This window comes from Benincasa hispida, chromosome 10 (assembly GCF_027475165.1).
Source record: "Benincasa hispida cultivar pf3 chromosome 10, pf3_genome.v1.1, whole genome shotgun sequence".
Classification (NCBI taxonomy): Eukaryota; Viridiplantae; Streptophyta; class Magnoliopsida; order Cucurbitales; family Cucurbitaceae; genus Benincasa; species Benincasa hispida.
This window is the reverse complement of record NC_143487.1, coordinates 32,061,512-32,083,764: the sequence shown is the minus strand read 5'-3', so window position 1 is coordinate 32,083,764 and position 22,253 is coordinate 32,061,512. Positions and strand designations below refer to the sequence as shown.

General features: G+C 35.4%; 1 non-coding gene across 1 annotated transcript; it reads right to left on the bottom strand.

The window, feature by feature from the left end:
• Nucleotides 1-10,273: 10,273 nt before the first annotated feature.
• On the bottom strand, nucleotides 10,274-10,380 carry LOC120089603 (small nucleolar RNA R71). The gene has a single exon (XR_005485276.2). It is a non-coding gene; the product is annotated as a small nucleolar RNA R71 (small nucleolar RNA).
• Between the last annotated feature and the right edge of the window lie 11,873 nt (nucleotides 10,381-22,253).

The following is a 22,253-nucleotide window of genomic DNA, read 5'->3' as shown; positions in this document are numbered from 1 at the left end:
TATAAGTAATAACTTATATCACTAATAACTAGATCATTCCTTTTCTACCATCAAATAACATGCCAGTGATCTCACCGATATTATGCTAACATGCTATCAGTAATAACGTTTGAGCATCCCATTTACGTTTTGATTCTAGATTCAACTCTATTAATTGAAAGAAATTTGCAAAGGGTGCCCATTCGACAATATAATTTTGTGCGCATATCTTCTAAATTTCAGATTTTGTAGATATGACAAAATTTATTTTGTTTATCCATTATTCCTAAATTACCTTATAACAGATTTAGCGTTCTTCTTATTATCTTTCTTCTTCTGCATTTTTAAACTGTTTGTTCCCTTTCTTCATCGTTCCGTAGGACTCTTCTCTATCATTTGCTTGAATTTTTTTTATTTCATTCTTGAAGGTTTTTCTATTCTTCTTTAGCAATTTTGTACTATAAATTCATGTCACTGGTTGTGGACACAAAATTCTTTTCAGGTAAGACTTCTATTTAGTATTTTTTCTCTGCCCGAAACAAACTCAGTTCACTCCAAAAATCATCAAATGTTTTCCAGTGGAAAATGCACTATAAATTGAACTCTCTGCTTGTTTTTCTTAGAGTTTATTGACAATCTGGTTTGGGTCTTGAACAGCGTTGGTATCGTTAATATTAAAAATCAAAAGTTCTGGACGACATAAAATCGCTCTTCCACCCCTCCCCATATATATATTTTTTTGGATTTTTTCATTAATTTTGAGTGATACCTAAAACTCGTAGATAGAAAAGGTAAATAATTGATTGTCATTAATAAAGAATTATGAATGTTATTTAAATAAATGTTCATGATATTGTATTTGTTTTGTCTTAACAACCTTAAATTCAATAAACTAATATCTTAGATTATCTTATGAGTCTTGAACTATATGTGAAGACTATGGGGATCAATGTTCAAGATACAGTTTAGAGGGTTTATAGTATAGAGATAAGACTAGGTATCTTATCCTTGTGACACTATATATATGACTCACTTTGTATTTGATACAAACGCAATGATCCAATGTGTTCGCGTAGGTGACATACGAGTAAAGGTATCCTATGCAATGAGTTTACATAAGACAGGTCCACGAAACAGTAACCATTAGATGTAACTCTGTTGACTAGTTAGGTTCCTACTTCAATAGCATGACCTAGGCAACTTAATCTTAATCCTGAGTGAATTATGAATTCCTGTTCACGAGAGATTGTCCTTTGATTTGTATGGGTGAGAGCGGCCAATTCACCGACTCAATGTCTACTATTTTGGAAACAAGACCGAGTGGGAGAATATAATAATACAGGATGGATTTCACTTCTTCCCGACTATAGGGTAAGTAGATGAGTGTTGATCTCTTAAATGTTGTCTCCATAACTTGAATAAAGGGTCCTACCCTCTCACTAGCCCGAGGGTTTTTTTTTTTTGTTTAATGGTTGGACCATAAACATGTTGTTCATTAGAGGAGCATTGATACTTAAAAGGATAAAGAAGTAACATAGAGGTAAATCGGTAATTTTGACCTAGTTGATGTTACGAACATTTGTGAAGGACTAACTTGCTATTATTGATCTTTAGTAAAGGGTACCCACAGTTAACGAATATGATTAATGTGGTTAATGAATTTAGCAAATTAATCTCATATCGTTAGAGTACATGTAGGTTCATGAGATCCCCTTTCTAACTCGTAAAGGGTATTGAGGTAGTTTTGTCTTAAATAGAGTTTGAAATGTTCAAATTCACTTAGGGAAATAGTATAATGTACAATGCATTATAATATAAAATTTATATTTTAATTAAACTGTATAATATAAATTTGATTTTAGATATGATTCAAAATTAATTTTTGAGAGAATTAAATATTTGAAGCAGTTCAAATCTTAATTCAATATGAATTAAATTCATATCAAAACTATAGATTAAAATTATTTCGTATTAGATGCACATTAAAATTATAGGTTATGATAGAAATACAATTGAATATGATTTAAACGTAGGTTAAATTGAATATTAAATATCTAATCATGTAATCAATTAATTAGAGAATTAACTGATTATTTAATTTAATTTAATCTAATTTAATTGAATTAAAACTAAAGGTTATGTGATAGAGGTTCATTTAAATATGATTTAAATGAAATTATTGATTAAATTAGATTAAATTAATTATTAATTATTTGATTTTATTAAATCAAATAAATAACTCCTACGTATGGGAGTCATTAGAAACGTGGGATAGCTTCCACGTTTTCCTCTCTTTCCATTGATTGATAAAGTTGCAAAAAGGATAAAAAAGGGGGATTTTTTTAGAACTATTTTTTTTTTAAGGTTATGGATGAAATTCTCTTTAAACTTCTCTATGAAAAACCATAAAATTATGGTGATTTTTCTTTTTCTTCTAGAGATTGGTTTCCATAAATTCTAGTGATTTTCCTTTTGTTCTTGAGATTGGTTCCCACAAACCAATACCACAATTACTCAGAGAATAGGAAGGTTTTCAAGTGGTGGTATTTAAGAAATCCAATTGGCATTTTTCCATTTGAGTTACTTAGAAAGTAAGTGATTTTGTTTTCTTTGTAGGATTAAATTCCTAATTTTTAAAACATGTTTAACCTAAAACTCACGTTTTTAGGTATTTTTGATATTCTATACATTTTCATTTTTAGAATGTAAAATAATTATGAGTCTTTGATTTTTCGTTTTTATCCTTACAAATTACACCCATGCTGTGAGATTCAACCATTCGTGGGTTTGACAAACGCATAAATGATAGAGAGAATTGGTTTCTGAGAATTGTTTTCATAATTAGGTTTCTCTGGCATGTGTTTGAATTTCAGTGTTGGCGATTTTGAGGAGAATGGTGTTGAGTGGGATGGATTTTGGTGTTGATGATGATGGATTTAACGTGAGCAGTGCTGATGGGTTGATGAAATATGGGGTTTAAGTGAAGGATTTTGTCAAGTTGATGTTGGGTAAGAAATTGTATGGAGAAGACGACGACCTGGGCTTTGGTGTATATTGGAGGATGAGATGTACATTCTTCCTTGTCATGAACTTTATTTTTTTTTTTTTCTAAATTTTATGTAAATTGTATATTGGAGGATGAGATGTACATTAGATGGCAACAAAATCTTCCTTGTCATGAACTTTATTCACGACTCAAATTGAATCAAATCACTATTATTTTTCCTTGTTTTAATTTCATTTGTCATTTCTATTTCATTGCTATCACATTACTATTTGATTTCTATATCATACTTAGTACTTTGTTATTTCTATTCGATTTGTCATATGATTTTTATTACATATTAAGTAAGTCATAATTTCTATCTGATTGACATGTGATTGCTATCTGATTTTTATTTGATTGTCATGTGATTACGATCTTCATTGATATCTTATTTATATTTGATTGTCAAGTGATTTTTATTACATATGGTTAAGCTTCCAGCTATATGATTTCTGTTAAATATCTTGTTAAAGTATATCAACACTATATTAGATTTAAGAAATGAGTGTATCGGACATGAATCACTAAATACATGAAATAAAACATGAGTAAATCAACAATCAATTTAACAATAATCAACATGCAATCAGTGACTTATTTTTGAATTAATAGGTGTATCACACATGAATTACTAATTACATGAACTAAAACTTGAGTGAATCAGCAGTCAGTCTAACAGTAATCAATATACAATCAAATACAATATAGTAATATGCTACTTACTCCAATGCTTTCCTTGTTTCTTGTTGTTTTCTTTTGTTTTTCTTGTTGAACTTTCTCGTTTCTCAATTTTTTTGGTCATTTTTTGCTTTTTCCATGTTTTCCCTATTTTTCTTGTTTAATTGAAGTATAATAAAAAAACAAATCCACAATAGGTATAAGATAGCAATAAAAAAAGATACTTAGTATCAAATAGAAATCAGATGACAATTAGAAAGTACACAGTATCAAATTGAAGGTAATTAAAAACTACTTAATAATTGACAAAAATGTCAATTAAATGAATTTAGAAGGTAATTAGAAACTTCTTAGTAATTAACAAAAAAAAAAAAAAAAAAAGGAAAGTAATCAAATAACTATGAGATGTCAATCAAATGGTAACCAGAAATTATTTACTAATTGATAAAAATGAAAGAAAATCAGATAAAAATCGAAAAACTATTTAGTAATTGACAAAAAATGTAAATTAATCAAATGATACGCTAAAAAATTACGTAGTAATTGATGAAAAATGTAAGGTAATCGAAAGGCAATTGAAAACGACATAGTAATTAACAGAAAATGAAAGATAACTAGATGAAAATCAAATGACAATAAAAACTATTTAGTAATTAATTGACAAAGATGGAAGGTAATCAAATACCAATCAGATGGCCATCGGATGATCAGATAACAAAATATTGGTTTTCATCAAAAATCACAATCATAATCACAAACTACTTAGTATTAAAGAGAAATCACATAGAAATTATATGGTAATCACAAATTACTTAGTATCAAATAGCAATCAGATAACAATCACAAGGTATCAAATTACAATCAGATAACAATCTGTATCAACTAGCAATCAAATAGTAATCAGAAAATAATTGATATCATTGACAATTAGATAGTAATCAGATGGCTATCGGTTAGTAATCATATGCTATCACACTTTTTTTAAAAAAACTATGAGGGCATTTTGGTCATCCGGGTATTTCAATTGGGTTTGGTTTGTTAATTTTGACATTCCTGCAAACTTTAAATTGTTGGGTTCTAGGTTTAATTTTCATTTTAGTTTTGCCTTTAGTGTAAGTCTCCCTTAATTAAATTCACTGAGTTAGCTATCAATGTTAGATTTCTATAAGTGGTTATTCACTTTGAAAGAAAACCATCAATTTTGAATGATTAAGTCGTCAATGATAGAAAACTGTTAGTGGCGACCACAAATAGACTTTCATCAGCGACTATCAACTTTCAAAGATTAATACTTAAAGCTATTAGTGATTATCATTGATAAACTTCTATTATGACTACCACTTAAAGTCAATGAATTTTTTAATCAATGATAGAATGCTTTGAGTGACTAATATATAAGTATATTAGTGGCTATTACCGATAAATTTCTATTTGTGATAATAATAAAAGTGTATTAGTGATAGCTACTAATAGATTCTAAAAGTTTTAGACTTCTAATCAATCTTGAAGAAGCCGAGAAAGAAAAGAATGAGGAAGAAGATCTGGAGTAAAAGATTGAAGTACGTTGAACGCAAGATTGAATAAAGAAGTGTTGGAAACGACAAGACCCTCAGACGACGAACAGGACAGCAGCAAACGGTCAGTCATGGAGGTCGAGAAATAATAAAACCTGCAAAATAGAAACTCGTTGTAGGTTGAGTTACAGAGTTCGCTCTCTTTAAGACGTCCCTAGGATAAAACAGCTTAAAAAGAAAACGGGATCGAAAATGCAAAGTTACCGACCGGAACGCACACCTTTTTTTACTAACTGCTTGGGAAACGAAAAATGGAGTTGTGTGAATGAACTGCTGAAGGCCACGCTTTAAGGCTCATCACGGGCCTTCGTTAGGGTGTAGTACTCTTTAAGGCTCGTGCAAAGTGTCATTAGGGTGTAGTACGAAAGCCCGTGCTTTAAGGCCTAGCACGTGTATCCCGGTTTAGTGAATACTCTAGAGAGTTTGCCTAAATACTCCATAGGAAGCGACCCTCACTTCCACATTCACATAGGTGAGTCTATCAAGAGTACTCCTATAGCTAGGTACCCCACTTGTCATCAAGTATAGATCTCATTAAGAATTGAGTTCATCCTTTCTTATGCTTCAGGATATCATGCTCAGACTATAAGTCATAGGAATGAAACTCTGTGTTTGGTTTAGCATGATTCACTATATATCACTTGTGATAAGTTATTACCCGTTGAACCTGTTTCTTGGGATCTCCAGTCTACAGGTTGGGTTTTCCTTATTGTGATTCATCTTTCTATAGGCATAAGTCCCATCCTCTATGAGGTTCTGAAAACCTTCTCTCTGGCCAGTTCTTTCGTCAAAGGATCTGCCAAATTTTCATCAGTTCGTATATGATCCACTCTAACTGCACCAGTAGTGAGAAACTCTCTAATGGTACTATGCTTACGAAGTATTTGTCATCTCTTTCCATTGTAGTAACGGTTTTGAACTTTTGTGATTGTTGCAGTACCATCGAAATGGATCAATATGGCTGGTACCGACTTTTTCCATAAGAGAATCTCTGATAGCAGACTTCTAAGCCAGCCTGCTTCTTCACTAGCTGTCGCTAGTGCTATCATTTCTAACTCCATCGTAGATTGAGCTAAAATAGTCTCTTTCTTAGACTTCCAGACAACTCCACCTGCTATTAAATATATAGCCACTTGTAACCTTTGAACTATCTAAAAGAGAGTTCCAGTCAGCATCGCTGAACCCTTCTAGAACAGCGAGAAACTTTTGATAATGTAATCCTAGGTTTTAGGTTTTCTTCAAGTACCACATTACCCTTTCTATAGCATTCCAATGCTCTTTACTAGGTCTACTTGTAAACTTATAAAGTAATCTTACAACATAAGCTATGTCAGGCCTAATGCAGTTAGCAAGGTATCTAAGACTGCCTATGATGCTCGCATACTCAGATTGATTAACACTATCACCAGTGTTCTTGAACAACTTAACACTATGGTCATAAGGAGTACAGGCTGGTTTACAATCAAAGTAATTATATTTCTTTAGAATCTTTTCTATATCGTGAGATTGATCCAAAGAAATTCCCTTTTCAGACCTATTCACTTTTATGCCTAAGATTACACTAGCTTCTCCTAAGTCTTTCATGTCGAAGTTTGCACTTAATATTGATTTCACATCATTTATGACGTGCAAGTTCGACCCAAAGATCAATAACATCTACATATAGACACAAGATAGTGCAGAGATTATTTTCAAACTTATAGTAGATGCATTTGTCACTTTCATTAACCTTAAAACTTTAGATATGATAAGGTCATCAAAATTTTCATGTCATTGTTTAGGAGCTTATTTTAGTCCATAGAGAGATTTATCTAATTTACATACCTTATTTTCTTGACCATGGACTACAAAACCCTCAGGTTGTTCCACGTAAATCTATTTTCAAGTTCACCGTTTAGGAAAGCGGTCTTTACATCCATCTGATGCACTACGAGGTTATAAAGGGCAGCGAGAGAAAACAGGACAAGGATTGAGGTAATTCTAGTGACAGTGGAGAAGGTATCAAAGAAATCTACATTTTCTCTTTGTGTAAAGCCCTTTGCCACTAACCTAGCTTAAATTTGTCAACAGTTCTATCAGGTCTAAGTTTCCTCCTTAAGATCCATTTGCACCTTATTGTCTTGCAGCTTGGGGGTAGATCTATTAAGTGCCAAAACCTATTTGACTCAAGTGAGTCAATCTCATCATTTATGGCTTTTTGCCATAGGTTGTCATCTACTGAGGACAGGGCAGCTCTCAGATCTTTATGATCTTCTTCTACATTATAGGACAGGAAGTCATTTATGAAATCTTTGGTGGTTCTAACTAGGATTTGACCACTTGATCCCTAGCCCCCACTATTCCTTGATTTAAAAGGAAATCTATCTTCAAAGAAGTCAGTATCATTTGACTCAATGATCACTTGGTTCACTAGATCATAGAACCTATAGGCTTTACTATTTAAGGCATAACTTATAAAGACGCACTCGTAAGCTCTACTGGCCAACTTTTTCCTTTTTGGATCTGGAATCCTTACAAAGGCTAGACAACCACATGTTCTAAAGTAAGACAAGTTTGGTTTCTTATTCTTGAGAATTTCGTAAGGTGAAGTTTTTTTTTTAAAAACTTTGGGATTCTTTTTAAGACATAACACATGGTAAGGATGATTTCACTCCACCAATAAGACGCGACTCCTGAACTAAGTAAAATAGCAACTACTAGCTCAGCTAAAGTTTTATTTTTCCTTTCGGCTTTTCCGTTCATTTCAGGAGAATAAGGTGCGGTCTTTTATTGTATTATTCCATGTGAGTTAAAGAATTCATTAAAATTTTCCAAGTCGTACTCGGTCCCTCTATCACTACGAAGCCTTTTAACCAATGGGAGAAAATGGGTAGTGATAATTGTCTGAGTCGTAGTAGTGATAACGGGTAGAAATACAAGTTATTAAAGCTAAAGTTATTAAAACAATGGGAGAAAACGATGTAGAAATAGGCAATATTATGATTGAATGCGCCAAACTAAAAGAAATTGCGATTGCTAATACTCATCGCATAAAAGCAGTTAATTTGCATTATTCTGTGCAGGTGCAATGCGATGGCGCGTATGAAATTGCGATCCAAGGATACAACGCGATGACACACTTGAGTTTGTGATCGCAAGAATTACCTCAAAAGCGATCGCATAAAGAACTTACATAGAGGCAAAAACATAATAAATCATGATGAGACGTAAAGCTGATAACGGTCAATTCTGAAATACAGTTGACGATCGTTAAAGACCATACCGTTGCAAATACATTAAACTTCCGGTGACTTTGGCACAACAGAGTATGGAAATTAATGCTACTCATCTTTACAATCATTAGTAAGAAGAGTTGTTTCACCTTGAAATCTATAAATACTCAATGCTACCAAACCAGAAGGATATATAGAGAACGAGAAGGTGAGGCGAAGCCGAGGGAAGGGAATTCTTGAAAAGAAATTAATTTTCGAAGAGGTTGAGAGACTGCTGGAAAATAGCACGAAGGAGAGACACCCAACCCTTGCGAGAGCAAGATTCTACAAATCAGAACAGAGTTGAAGTGATAAAGAGCAGTGTAAAAAGCCACGGGAAGCAAGATATTGCTTACCTGGCTTGATATTTCTCACTCCATTTATTGTTTTGTACTTAACACTTTATTTGCTAAAATGGAAACTTCATTTCGATTTATGTTCAGTCTCTCCACACCATGCATGAGTAAATAAATTTGTGAATGGGTTGAGAAGTACTTAGCTAGCATGACTTAAGTTATACACTTTATGCGATCATCTTGTCTTATGTATGCATCATTCATCATTTGGAGTACTTGAGAGAGTAATGTAAAGATAGAATATAGGCTTGAGAGATTCGGATTAGATCGCATAAGCAAGAGTAGAGACTTAGAAATAAGTTCTATCTACTACATCCCATAAACATTGCATGCATCCTAGAAATAGGAATTGTGGCATTATGTATTGAGAAATGTAGTGCTTAATATTTGTGTATAGCATGATCGCATGACTTGTACAAAATCTTAAGAAATGTTAGCTAAATCACTTCTCAACCCCTTCATCACATACTTGTTACAACACCACCCTTTCATCGCTCCGCGTTTAATTCCATCGCATTAGAAAATATAAATTAAATCACCATCTACTTCTTTATCACCACCGCAATAGTATCAGAGAGTTCGTCGATATCTATTTAGTAATCTCTGAGTTCGACCCTGGATTTACCAGGACCCTAAGAAGGCTTATACTTGGGCTTTGTTAGGAAAACTTGTATGATCATTGCATCCACACATCATTGCATGATAAACCAACGCATCAAGTTTTTGGCATCGTTGCTAGGGATTACGGTAAGATTGTGCTAACATCAAGCCTATTTGATCTTTGCAGCTTTCGACCTTTGTTGTATTGCCATTCCATCTGTGAAAGAAGAAGCAAGTGTCGCATGAGCAAAGGACATACTCCTGAGCTCAAATACGACCTAGAGATCGAAAGAACCTTTCGCAAAAGATAGAGAAACAGACGTAAATGATAAGGAAGAGTTCACAGAATGGCTGAACAACCTAAAGAACGAGTAGCAAATGAAAACAACATGATGGAAAATCCTATCCTACTGGCAAATGATCACAATAGACCCATTCGGGACTATGCATCACCAAACTTGTATGATTTCTCCCCAAGAATCATGAGCCAGCATTGAGATCAAGGTTTGAGATGAAGCTAGTAATGTTACAAATGATACAAACAGTAGGATAGTTCAGAGGAAGGTGTGTAAAGATCCGCACGCCCATCTATGAAGCTTCATTGAAATTTGCAACACTTTTGTGTTCCCTAATATTTCCTCAGAAGAGGTTTGACTCATGTTATTTCCATTTTCACTATGCGATAAAGCAAGAAAATGGGCTTACTCTCTCGAACTAGGAGAGATAACGTCATGGGAGTAAGTTGTGGAGAAGTTTATGAAGAAGTATTTCCCTCCCACAGAGAATGCTAGAAGGAGGAAATTGATCACCAATTTTGAACAAGAAGAAGATGAATTGTTCAGTGATGCATGGGGGAGATTTAAGAGACTAGTACGCGACTGCCCACACAATGGATTGCCGGATTGCCTCCAAATGGAAATTTTCTATCATGGACTCAATTCTGCATCGCAGACAACTACCAATGCGGCAACAACAGAAGGTCTACTAGACAAAACATATGATGAAGCAAAGAACATTCTTGATCGCATCTCGAAAAACCACGAAGATTGGCAAGAAAGCGATCAAAGAACAAAACCCAGAAAAGGTAATGCGAGTAATGGTGCCATCGCATCATTGCAAAATCAGATGAATGCGATGATAAATTTGTTGCAAGGCATCGCAATAAACAATTCAGGAACTCGAAATGGGCAAGTCAATGTGATAGAGCAAACAAGCACCAACTGTGTTGTATGTGAAGAATCACATTCTTTTGAGGAATGTCCACGAAATCCTCAATCAATCTACTTTGTAAAAAAAAAAAAAAAATCCTTTTTCAAACACTTACAACCCGGGATGGCGAAATCACCCTAATTTTTCTTGGAAGAACAACTAACAGCAAGGCAGTCAGCCTATGGCTCAGAGAGAGGGACCGCCAGGATTTTTCCATAGAACTAATGGACAACAACAACAACAGGCTAGTAGCTCTCAAACACCATCCTCATCATCTCTGGAAAACTTGTTGAAGCAATACATCGAAAAGAATGAAACAGTCCTTCAAAACCAAGCTACATCCATCCGCAATTTGGAAATTCAAATAGGACAAATTGAGGGAAAACTAAAGAATAGACCCCAAGGGACATTGCCTAGCTCAACCGAGCTTCCACACAATCCTGGGATTACAGGGAAAGAACATTGCCAAGTAGTCACCCTAAGAAGTGGAAAGGCAGCGATAGAAGTTAGGAAGGAGCCTTGCAAGACCGAATCAAAGGAGCAACCTGCAATTGAATCAAAGGAACTTCTATTACAAATTGAGTCAAAAGAGTCCAAGACTATGGAACCAGAAGATGTGATCACCTCTAAGCTTCCAGACCAAGAAACATTGAAAGTACAGCTACCTCTATTTCCTCAAAGACTGAAAAAGAAACAAAACGATGAAGGTCAGTATCATCGCTTCCTGGAAATATTGAAAAAATTGCACATCAATATTCCATTAACAGAAGTAATAGAGCAGATGTCGCTGTATAAAAATTTTTTGAAGGACATTGTATTGAAGAAGAGAGGCACGTGAAGATTCGCAATGGTGGCATTGACACAAGAATCCAATACTATAATCCCACCAAAGATGCGCGACCCAGGCAATTTCACAATACCCTGCTCAATATGAGGAATCTATATTGGTCAAGCATTATGCGATCTTAGGGCAATCATAAACTTAATGCCCCTTTCAATCTTCAAAAGATTGAATGTAGGACAGCTAACACCCACAACGGTGACTCTCCAACTCGTAGATAGGTCCTTGGTGCACCTTGAAGGAAAATTAAAGGATGTCTTGGTAACAATTGACAAATTCATTCTACCTGCAGACTTCATTATCCTAGATTATGAGGCGGATAAAGATGTTCCAATCATATTAGGACGACCATTCTTGTCTATTGATCGTGCTCAAATAGATGTACATAAGGGAGAAATCATAATAAGCATCAACGGAAAGAAGCTTAGGTTCAATATTGTCAAGGCAATGAAGTTCCCAGATGAGGAAGGCTTATCAGATTCTGATGATGAACACACTTGTGTTGATGATTGGGAGTCTAAGGAAGAAAATGAAGAAAGAGAGGATGTGACAGCATCCATAGAATCTTGCCATGCAATAACAAAGACATTGAATAATGAAGAAATGCTGAATTTGGATGAAGAAAGAGAAACCCTCTTTAGAGCAACCACCTACACTGGAACTAAAAACTCTACTAACCCACTTGAAGTATGTATTTCTTGGCCAAAATGAAACCTTACCAGTCATCATATCCTCTACGTTATCTGAAGAAAAAGAAACTGCGCTGCTCAGTGTTCTAAAGAAATATATTAGAGCAATTGGATAGACGCTCGTAGACATAAAAGGTATTAGCTCGATGTATTGCATGCATCGAATTCGGCTTGAAGAAAACCAGAAAGGCTCGATAGAACCTCAACACAGATTGAACCCTGCGATGAAAGAGGTTGTTGAAAAATAAATCATCAAATGGTTAGATGTCGACATTATCTACCCTATCGCAGATAGCACGTGGGTTAGCCCTGTGTAGTGTGTTCCCAAAAAGGGTGGAATGACAGTAGTTCCTAACGCAAACAACAAATTGATCCCCATGATGACCGTCAGAGGTTGGCGGATTTGTATGGACTACAGAAAACTCAATGCGGTGACAAGGAAAGATCATTTCCCCTTACCTTTCATTGATCAAATACTCGATCGATTAGCGGGGAATGACTATTTCTGCTTCTTTGATGGGTACGCAGGTTATAACCAAATTATGATCGCACCAGAGGATCAAGAAAAGACCACGTTCACATGTCCATATGGAACGTTCGCCTTTCGTCGCATGCCTTTTGGACTATGCAATGCGCCCAGTACGTTTCAAAGGTGTATGATGGAAATCTTCTCCAAGTACCTTGAAGACTCAGTTGAAATCTTTATGGATGATTTCTCAGTCTATGGGCAAACATATGAAATCTGTCTGCAAAACTTGGAGAGAATATTGAAAAGATGTGAAGAAACTAATCTAGTGTTGAACTGGGAAAAATGCCATTTCATGGTCAAAGAAGGAATTGTGCTTGGGCACAAGGTTTCAAAGAATGGGCTAGAGGTAGATAAAGCAAAAATTGAAGCTATAGAAAAACTTCCACCTCCAACAAATGTGAAAGCTTTGAGGAGTTTCTTAGGACACGCGGGGTTTTACAGAAGGTTTGTAAAGGACTTCTACAAAATCTCTCGAAGGACTTCTCCAAAATCGCTTGACGGTTAAATGCGTTGTTGGAAGCTGATAGACCTTTTGATTTTGATTCACACTGCCTCACCGTATTCAAAACACTAAAGGACGCTTTGACTACAGCACCAATCCTGATCACACCCGATTGGGCAAAACCATTCTAGCTGATGTGCGATGCCAATAGATATGTGATGGGGGCAGTCTTGGCACAAAAAGTAAAGACAATGTTACATCCCATCGCATATGCTAGTAGAACATTAAACTCCATGCAAGCGAATTACACCACCACCGAGAAGGAACTTTTAGCGGTAATTTTTGCGATTGAAAAATTCAGACCTTACTTGTTGGGATTAAAAGTGATAGTCAACATAGACCACTCGGCGATAAGATATTTGATGACTAAAAAAGATGTGAAGCCTAGACTAATCCGATGGGTTCTCTTACTCCAAGAATTTAATATGGAGATAATCGACCGAAAGGGAACAGAGAACCAGGTCGCTGACCATTTATCGTAGTTAGAGAATCCTAAAATGGATCGCATCCAGTCGGAAGTGAACGCCTCATTTCCTAATGAGCAGTTGCTTAAGATTGAAGAACTACCCTGATATGCAGATATTATCAACTTCTTGGTCTACAAACAATTCCCTGAAAACTACACATCCCATCAAAAGAAGAGGCTCATTCATGAATGCAAATTTTACTATTGGGACGATCCAAATCTCTATAAAAGGGGACCAGACCAAATATTGAGACTCTGTGTTCCAGAGACTGCTTTCCAGCACATACTGTTCCATTGTCATGAATCACTCTATGGAGGACATTTTGGTGGACACCGCACAACAACAAAAGTTTTGTAATGTAGGTATTACTAGCCCACTCTGTTTAAGGATGCACGAGAATATTCCATGAAATGCGATAAGTGCCAACGCACTGGAAGCATTTCAGAAAAAAATGTGATGCTAATGAACATCATATTGGAGGTGGAGCTATTCGACGTCTGGGGTATAGATTTCATGGGACTATTTCCATCGTCAAATGGTCATAAATACATTCTATTGGTCGTCGAATATGTTTCCAAATGGATTGAAGCTATTTCATGCGTTGCAAACGATGCGGCAACAGTCTCTAAGTTCTTACAGAGAAACATCTTCACTAGTTTTGGCACCCCACGTGCCATAATAAGTGACAAAGGGACCCACTTTGTGAATCACATTGTTAGCAAACTGTTGATCAAATATAATGTCCATCATAAGATCGCCACCATATATCACCCCCAAACAAACGGACAAGTAGAGGTTTCTAACAGGGAAATCAAGTTAATCTTAGAGAAGGTGGTGAACCCGTCACGGAAGGATTGGGCCATGAAACTGGACGACACTTTGTGGGCATATCGAACTGCTTATAAGACATCCATAGGCATGTCACCATATGCGTTGGTGTTTGGAAAGACTTGTCATCTGCCATTGGAACTGGAATATAAGGCGATATGGGCAATTAAGAAACTTAACTTTGATCTTAAAGCTGTAGGAGAGGAGAGAAAACTTCAGCTACTAAAGCTGGACGAATGGAGATTACAGGCGTATAAGAATTCCAAAATTTACAAAGAACGCACCAAGTGATAGCATGATAAGCATCTTTGTGAGAAAAATCTCGAGGCAAGTCAGAGGGTATTACTGTTCAACTCTAGGTTGCGTCTCTTTCCTGGAAAATTGAAATCGCGTTGGTCTGGACCTTTCATAATTAAGGAAGTATTCCCGCATGGAGCGGTGGAATTGACCAACGAAGATGAGACCAACGCATTTAAAGTGAATGGCCAAAGAGTAAAGATGTATCATGGAGGAGATTTCCAACGTGAGAAAACCTCTATTGACTTGGGTAAGCCAGAATAAAGAAGAAACACTCAGTCCCTGCGATGATAAGCGACATACATTCATCAGGGACGAAGTATATCCTTTTTTAGTATAATTTTTTTTGTTTTTCTTTCAAGAATCTATTTTAATCTTTGCATATTTACAACTTTTTGTGATTATCAACTCTTTCTTTCGCACTCTTGATCTTTTCGATTTCATCATTCTGATCGCAATAAACGATTGCGATGAGCAATGCGATGGGCTTAAAACACGCGATCGGTTCAACCAGCCCATCGTAATTATAGAATCATCCCATCACAGAAAAGGATGCGATTAAAACGATACTGGCGAAAGATTAAATTTGGGGGTGTGTTCTTCCTTGCCTCATCTTATTTCAATTTTTGTACTTCTCACTTTCAATTTAATATTGCCAAATTCTCCTATCGCATTCTCTCTTGTTTGGCTCAATCCTGAATTTTTTATTGTTTTATTTGGTCGCCGCATTCACCCCTTGCCCATTATGACTTCAATGATGAAATTTATGCTTCTTTTCTTAACGCATGAACTAGCGTCAGATTAATTTTAGGACAATCAATTCAAAAAATATTTCTAAAATTTAGTGGTATACCAACTTTCCTTCAAAACTATTTTTACAAAATTTTCTGAGTACATTGCATGAATTATTTCGTCTTCAGCAATTAGAATATTGATGCATGTTAAATTGGGAGGGGGGTTGGGGGGGGGGGGGGGTATTTTCAGCCTTGTTAACTTCATTTCATTTCAATTAAAAATAATAATTTATAACGTTGAGATCGGATCCTGTTCGTAGTTGGATGTCCACATGACACCCGTGGGGGCAAGCCAAAACGAAGGTGGGAATCTTGATCAACGCAGAAACTAAGTGATCGTAATTCCGCTGCCAAATAAAGAGATGGGTGTAAACCCCGTACTCCATTTTTCCTATATAAGTGAGTAACAAATGTGTTAAGTAAAATTATGAAATGAGGTAAAGAAAGTAGGCAGTTGGAGGAAGAAAATTCTAAGTGTTAGAAATACTTAGTCAAGGTGAGTTTTAGATAATATAATAAGTGAAAATTGGCTAAGTACAGAAGCAAAGTGTAGGCATGCGTTGATGGAGAAGTGTGGATGCATGGGGTTGCGTGTGTAGCAACCAAGGCTTGTAAAGGTTAAGTGTTGAAGGCAAGGATAAACTATGCGTTAGTACTAAGGATGAATGCAAGAGTTGAAAGGCATGTTGCGTTGATAAGGCTTGCGACAGCCTTAAGTGTGTGCGAGCAAAGGCACTGGACGATCGTGTAACAGATGAGCGGTGCTATACGATTGGGTATGTGATCGTCTAGTAAGTGAATGACACTACACAATGAGGTAGGCGATCGTGTAGGCGGGCGCTGGGCGATCATATAGTAAATGCGCGGAGAACTAAGCGATGCGGTAGGCAATCGTGTAATAATTGCGCGGAGCTCAACGATGCAGTAGGTGATCGAGCGGTAAAGCCTAGCGCTAGACGATACGAATGATCTTGCTAAACGATAGCGCTATATGTTGGACGATAGTATTAAGCGATGGGGCGTTGGCACTGCACGATCGACATCAGCGCTAGACGATGAGCTGCACGACAAGTGCTAGACGATAGACGTTGGGCGCTAGATGATAGACGTTAGGTGCTAGACGATAGACACTCGGCGCTAGATGATAGGCTTTGGGCGCTAGACGATAGGCGCTAGGCGTTAGACGATGGAGTATGCGATGTACGCAAGGCATTGAAACTCGATGCATGCTAAATTTATGTTATGAGGTGAAGGCCTAACGTGGGTTACGAAGGAAGTGAAGGAAAAACAAATTAATTGAAGAAACTCACTAATTGGAATTGGCTGGAGCACTAAGTGCTGGATGAGGTGGCGGTTTGACCATTGAACAGGGGAGGCGGCATGAAGTATAAAAGAAAGAGATACTTCAGAAGCTCGGTTTTCACAAACGACTAGAGAAAATTAAGTGAGATTGGTGCCATTTGAAAGCTGGGAGAACCTAGAGTTTGAGGTTAGTTTTTCGGAGAAAGATCTCTCGGGGAGAAGAACAAAAAGTGAAGAATTTGCAGAAGGGGCAGATTCTCGGATTAATCAGGGCCTAGAGTGAATATTAGAAGCACCAAGCCAAATTACAAGGAATTTGGGGTTGAGATTTTAAGGTAAGAAAGTTAACTCAATTCTAAACAAGTTTGTAGAAGAAAGTTTCTTAAAAATAGTTCTGGATTTTGAGTTATGAATTTTTTAAATTGAAACAGGGAATCGATGCATAAACAGGCAGCTACTTGGGAAGAATAAGCAAGAATCTCACCATAGTGAGTGAGATAAGAAAATTCACGAGAGCGAGAGCGAGATAAGAAAATGAGCGAGAGTGAAAGTGAGATAAGGAAGAGGTGGATCTCACTAAGGATGAAAATCTCGCTAGTTTTGTGCTGAATCTCACTGGAAAGTGGCAAATCTCGCTAGAAAGTGACAAATCTCACTAGAAATGGCCAAGAGGAGCCAGAAGAGGCATATAAATCGTTAAGAGCCCCGGTGAGCTGTGAGTGACTCTAAATGCTTTAAATGTTTTAAGTAAATTGTTAATTATTATGAATGTCTAGCAATGCATGTTTACTGAAAGCTATTTATAACAACTATTCTCAAATAGCTACCTAGCAACGCATCTCACATTAATGTTGTGTTTATGCTATGCTTTTCAATGAACAAGCTGATACGTTCTTTTGGGCAACTAAGTCATTAAGAGATAAGAATATGCAAGTTCAGTATGAGTAGCTCAGTCCTGAAGGACTAGATGAGAAGATACTAAAGCTCAGTCTTAGATTTGAATAGCTCAGTACTGAAGGACTAGATGAGAGGGTACTAAAGCTTAATCTTAGTTTTGAATAGCTTGATATTGAAGGACAATGAGAAGGTATCTGAGCGTAGTACCTAAGGTATGACGGTACTTAAACTAGAATCACACGAATGTAAGAAAAGTTGTTATTGGTAGTGTAGAGATCACTATACACTAACTATGGATTGACGTTGAGGAACTGAGTAAAGGTTCTCTCTCAACTAAGGTTGCAAATTATGTTTTTAGGAAGATAACAAAAGGGTTCTTTCCTAGTTAAATAGTAATGTAGTAAAGGATGTTAAAGAGTGAGCAAGAGGGCCACTCTAGACTAATAGACTAAGGCATAGTCCAGTAAAGCATAAAATAGTGCTATATGATGTTGATGAGGACATGAATAATAGTTGCCAAGTTTATGTTTTTAGTTAAAGCTTTCAGTTTTAATATCAAATTTATGTATGAACGTTATGCTTTAAATGTTAGTCACTCACTGGACTTCTAGCTCATGTTTTCAAATGTTTTCCTTTCAGGTAGCGGTCAGTTCCCAAAAGACTTCTCTACTACTGTCTGCCACTCAAAGAGTCAGGTTGAAGGAAACTTAATTGAAGACCTGTATTAGTTAGTACACACGTGTTTGTCATATAGGGACTAGTATTCTAGTTAGGGCCCACTAAGTTGTAATATTCATGTAAAATAATGCTATGAAACCCTATAATGTAAATGTGTTAAGTTCTGAGTTAATTAATTCAGTATATTGATGAAATGTACATATTTAGGGTTTGAGCAAATTTAACAGGTTAGATAGGCAGTAAGTGCTAGCAAGAGGGTTGGTAATTGCTGCAGTCACCACTCCATCTAGGTTAAGAGGGTAATCTAGAGTGGAGTGTGACAATGGGCATGAGTTTTGACTGAAAAGAGCGCCTTGCTTGTAGTTGGATGTCCGCATGACACCCGTGGGGGCAAGCCAAAACGAAGGCTGGGTACTCGGATCAGCGCAAGATCACAAAACGAATATCTGAATCGTGCAAAGGCCAAAATCACTTGAACACCCTGGTTTGATAAAGTTTGAAATAAATCATGCGGTGTCCTGGAAATGAGAAATGTAGTGCTTAATATTTGTGTATAGCATGATCATATGACTTGTACAAAATCTTAAGAAATGATAGCTAAATCTCTTCTCAACCCCTTCATCGCATACTTGTTACAACACCACCCTTTCATCACTCCGCGTTTAATTCTATCACATTAGAAAATATAAATTAAATCACCATCTACTTCTTTATCACCACTACAATAGAATCAGAGAGTCCGTCGCATATCTATTTAGTAATCCCTAAGTTCGACCCTGGATTTACTAGGACCCTAAGAAGACTTATACTTGGGCTTTGTTAGGAAAACTTGTATGATCATCGCATCCACACATCATCGCATGATAAACCAACGCATCAAGTAGTCATATAGATCATCAATCAAACCATTTAAAATAAAGTTCTTACAAAAAAGGTCTTTTTCCTCCCAGTTAGCAACTTCTTTTATCTGTTGTTCAGTTGGTTCTTCTAAAGGGTGATCGATTTATCTCTGGTACAAGTTTCGACAGCTTTCTTGACGGTGGAAAAGAACAGCATCTTTTGCTTCCACCATTTGAAGTTTGCTCCTTCAAACTAGAATGGACGGTTGAGGTCAGATGTCATAACGTCGTTGTTGCTAGTAAGGGCCATTAGTGATATGGCGGTAAACCCGTCTTAAAATTATTGGAAACGGCAAGACCCTCAGACGACGAATAGGACAGTAGAAAACGGTCAGGTCACAACGGTCGAGCAAAGAATAAAACCTACAAAACAGAAGCTCGTTATAGGCTGAGTCGCAGAGCTCACTCTTTTTAAGACGTTTCGCAGCTCTACCCCAAGTGTGCAAGCAAGTTAAGAATACTACCACGTCATCCCCAGGATAAAACAACCTAAAAAAAATCCGATTGGAAATGCACCGTTACCGACCGAAACACACACCCTTTCTGACTAACTGCTCGAAAAACGAAAAGTGGAATGAAAAAATAGGAGAGGAGAACTGAGAACTTTCAAAAGGAAGTGAACAGAAGAACTGTGTGAATGAACTGTTGAAAGCCACACCTTTTATAGGCCTTCAACGTGGAACGGTCGAGTGAGAAAGAGGCGGACAACCTCAGAACGTGCGAGGGGCCGGAAGACTCACGTGGAGGAATAAGTTTTTTCAAAATAATAGATAATAATAATAATTTTTTTTATTAAAGAGAATAATAATAATCAGCCTGCCACGCTCGATCAGACGGCAGCACATGTGCGCCTTAGAATACAAATAGGGGTAAAGTTGGAAAATGAAAAAAAATCAAAACTTAACCGGTCAACATTGACCATATATCCAATATTTTTAAAAAGGTACTATATTCGTAGATATTATCCCTAATTTTGCTCTCTATTACATTTTTTCTATTGAAAATTAGGAAACAATTTTTGTACTCACTTCCAAAACAGTCATGTATCTTGATTAGATGTTATATGTTATGTTTGATATAATATTTGATTTGACAAATAATATACACGAGACGTTAACGTGAATGAGTTGAAAAACTTTTGGTAAATCTATATCTATTGTAGTATTAAATTTTCATTGATTTGTTCATATTTTTATCGATATTTCTACGTTTCCATGAGTTCAACGTCGACAAAAAAGGTAAATCGATATTTCCATTGTATCGTTGAAAAATCTATGAAACATAAAAAATAAGCAACAAAATATCACATGAGGAGATTTTAACTTGTTTAAAGATCATATAATGTTTATCTACTAATTTAAATTTACTTTTGATTTTTTCTTTTAATAATTTTTTTCTAGAAATGTCCATCAAAGTTGACATTTTATCAATATTTTCATCAAAATTTTCGTAAAATTAAGACTCAATATTTCTGTCAATGTCAATATTTTAAGCCTTTATATCTATACACTAACTATATAAATAAAATCATGGGAGGAGAAAGAGAAACTCATAACATCTAAATCTATTTTTTTTTTTAGACTAAATTATAAAACATACTCCAAAATATTACTTTTCTTCGAAAAAAAAAGATGCCGCTAGTTTTTAAAAGTTATAATGTTACCATTGATGTCATTCGAAACTACTCTTGTAATAGAATTTTTTAAAATTTTTGAACGAAAATTAGGACTTGAATTTATGTGATGGTGACCTAAAATAAAAATTTAGATTGCCACCCGATTTAGGTCACTACCACACTATCCGAGATTTCAACTTCTTCTTAAAATTTTAAACATTTATGCACCAATTATAGTTTTTAAACATTTATAGATGATCAAAGATAATATTACAACTTTTGAAAGAAGGATAGTATTTTTTAAACGAAAAGCCGCGTTAATTATTAGTGATATTTTTTCTGGCCTACCATTATTTCTTATGTTCAAACTTAAAAATCAATGTTATATGCTAGAATCTAATTATCAGTGATTATAAATTGATTCATTGAACAAAGTTGTATAACTTTTTGTTGCCCAATTATTAGATCTGAAGATCAACATTCAATGCAATAATCAAATCATCTCTGGTGGCAATTTAACTCATTAAGCAAGTTGTATTATTGTTTGCATATGCATAGTTCCCTGAATTGAATAGTCTAATTTTGATTAGGTGGATTGGATTTGTTACTTTGAGAGAAAAAGACTTGCCTTTCTGTTCTTAATCTTACATGCTAATAAATAGCTTCTAGTCAATTTCTCACTTCTACTTTTCATATAATGGAGATTTAAGTAAACGAAACCATATATTTTACCGAGAGATGTCCAAAAGATCCGATAATTTGAAGAATCTAATCAACTCAATCTAACAAATTGAGTTAAGTTTAAATAAATAAAAATTATAGGAATTGAGTAATAATTTTATGAATTCGTGTAAATTTAATTTCAATTATGGCAAAATTTTATATACATATATTTATTTCCAATTCAAACATATTATTCGTCTTGAAATATATGTTTTTCTTGTTCATATTTGTTTTAATTTTATTTACATACATAATCCCTTTTCGTTTATTTATTCTTCAACTCTTAGATTCTTTTTTTTTTTTTAGTATTTTGAATTGTAATCCTTTAGAAAAATATATTGAAATTAAGTTGTCAATGTTTGAAAAATGTATTACATATTAAATCCAACCTAATCAAGGTCTAAAAATTGTTCAAGAACACACCTATTTTACTTGTGAATTACAATTACACAAGCAGTAATGGATGCATTAATGAAGAAATACTATGATGAAGAAGTCA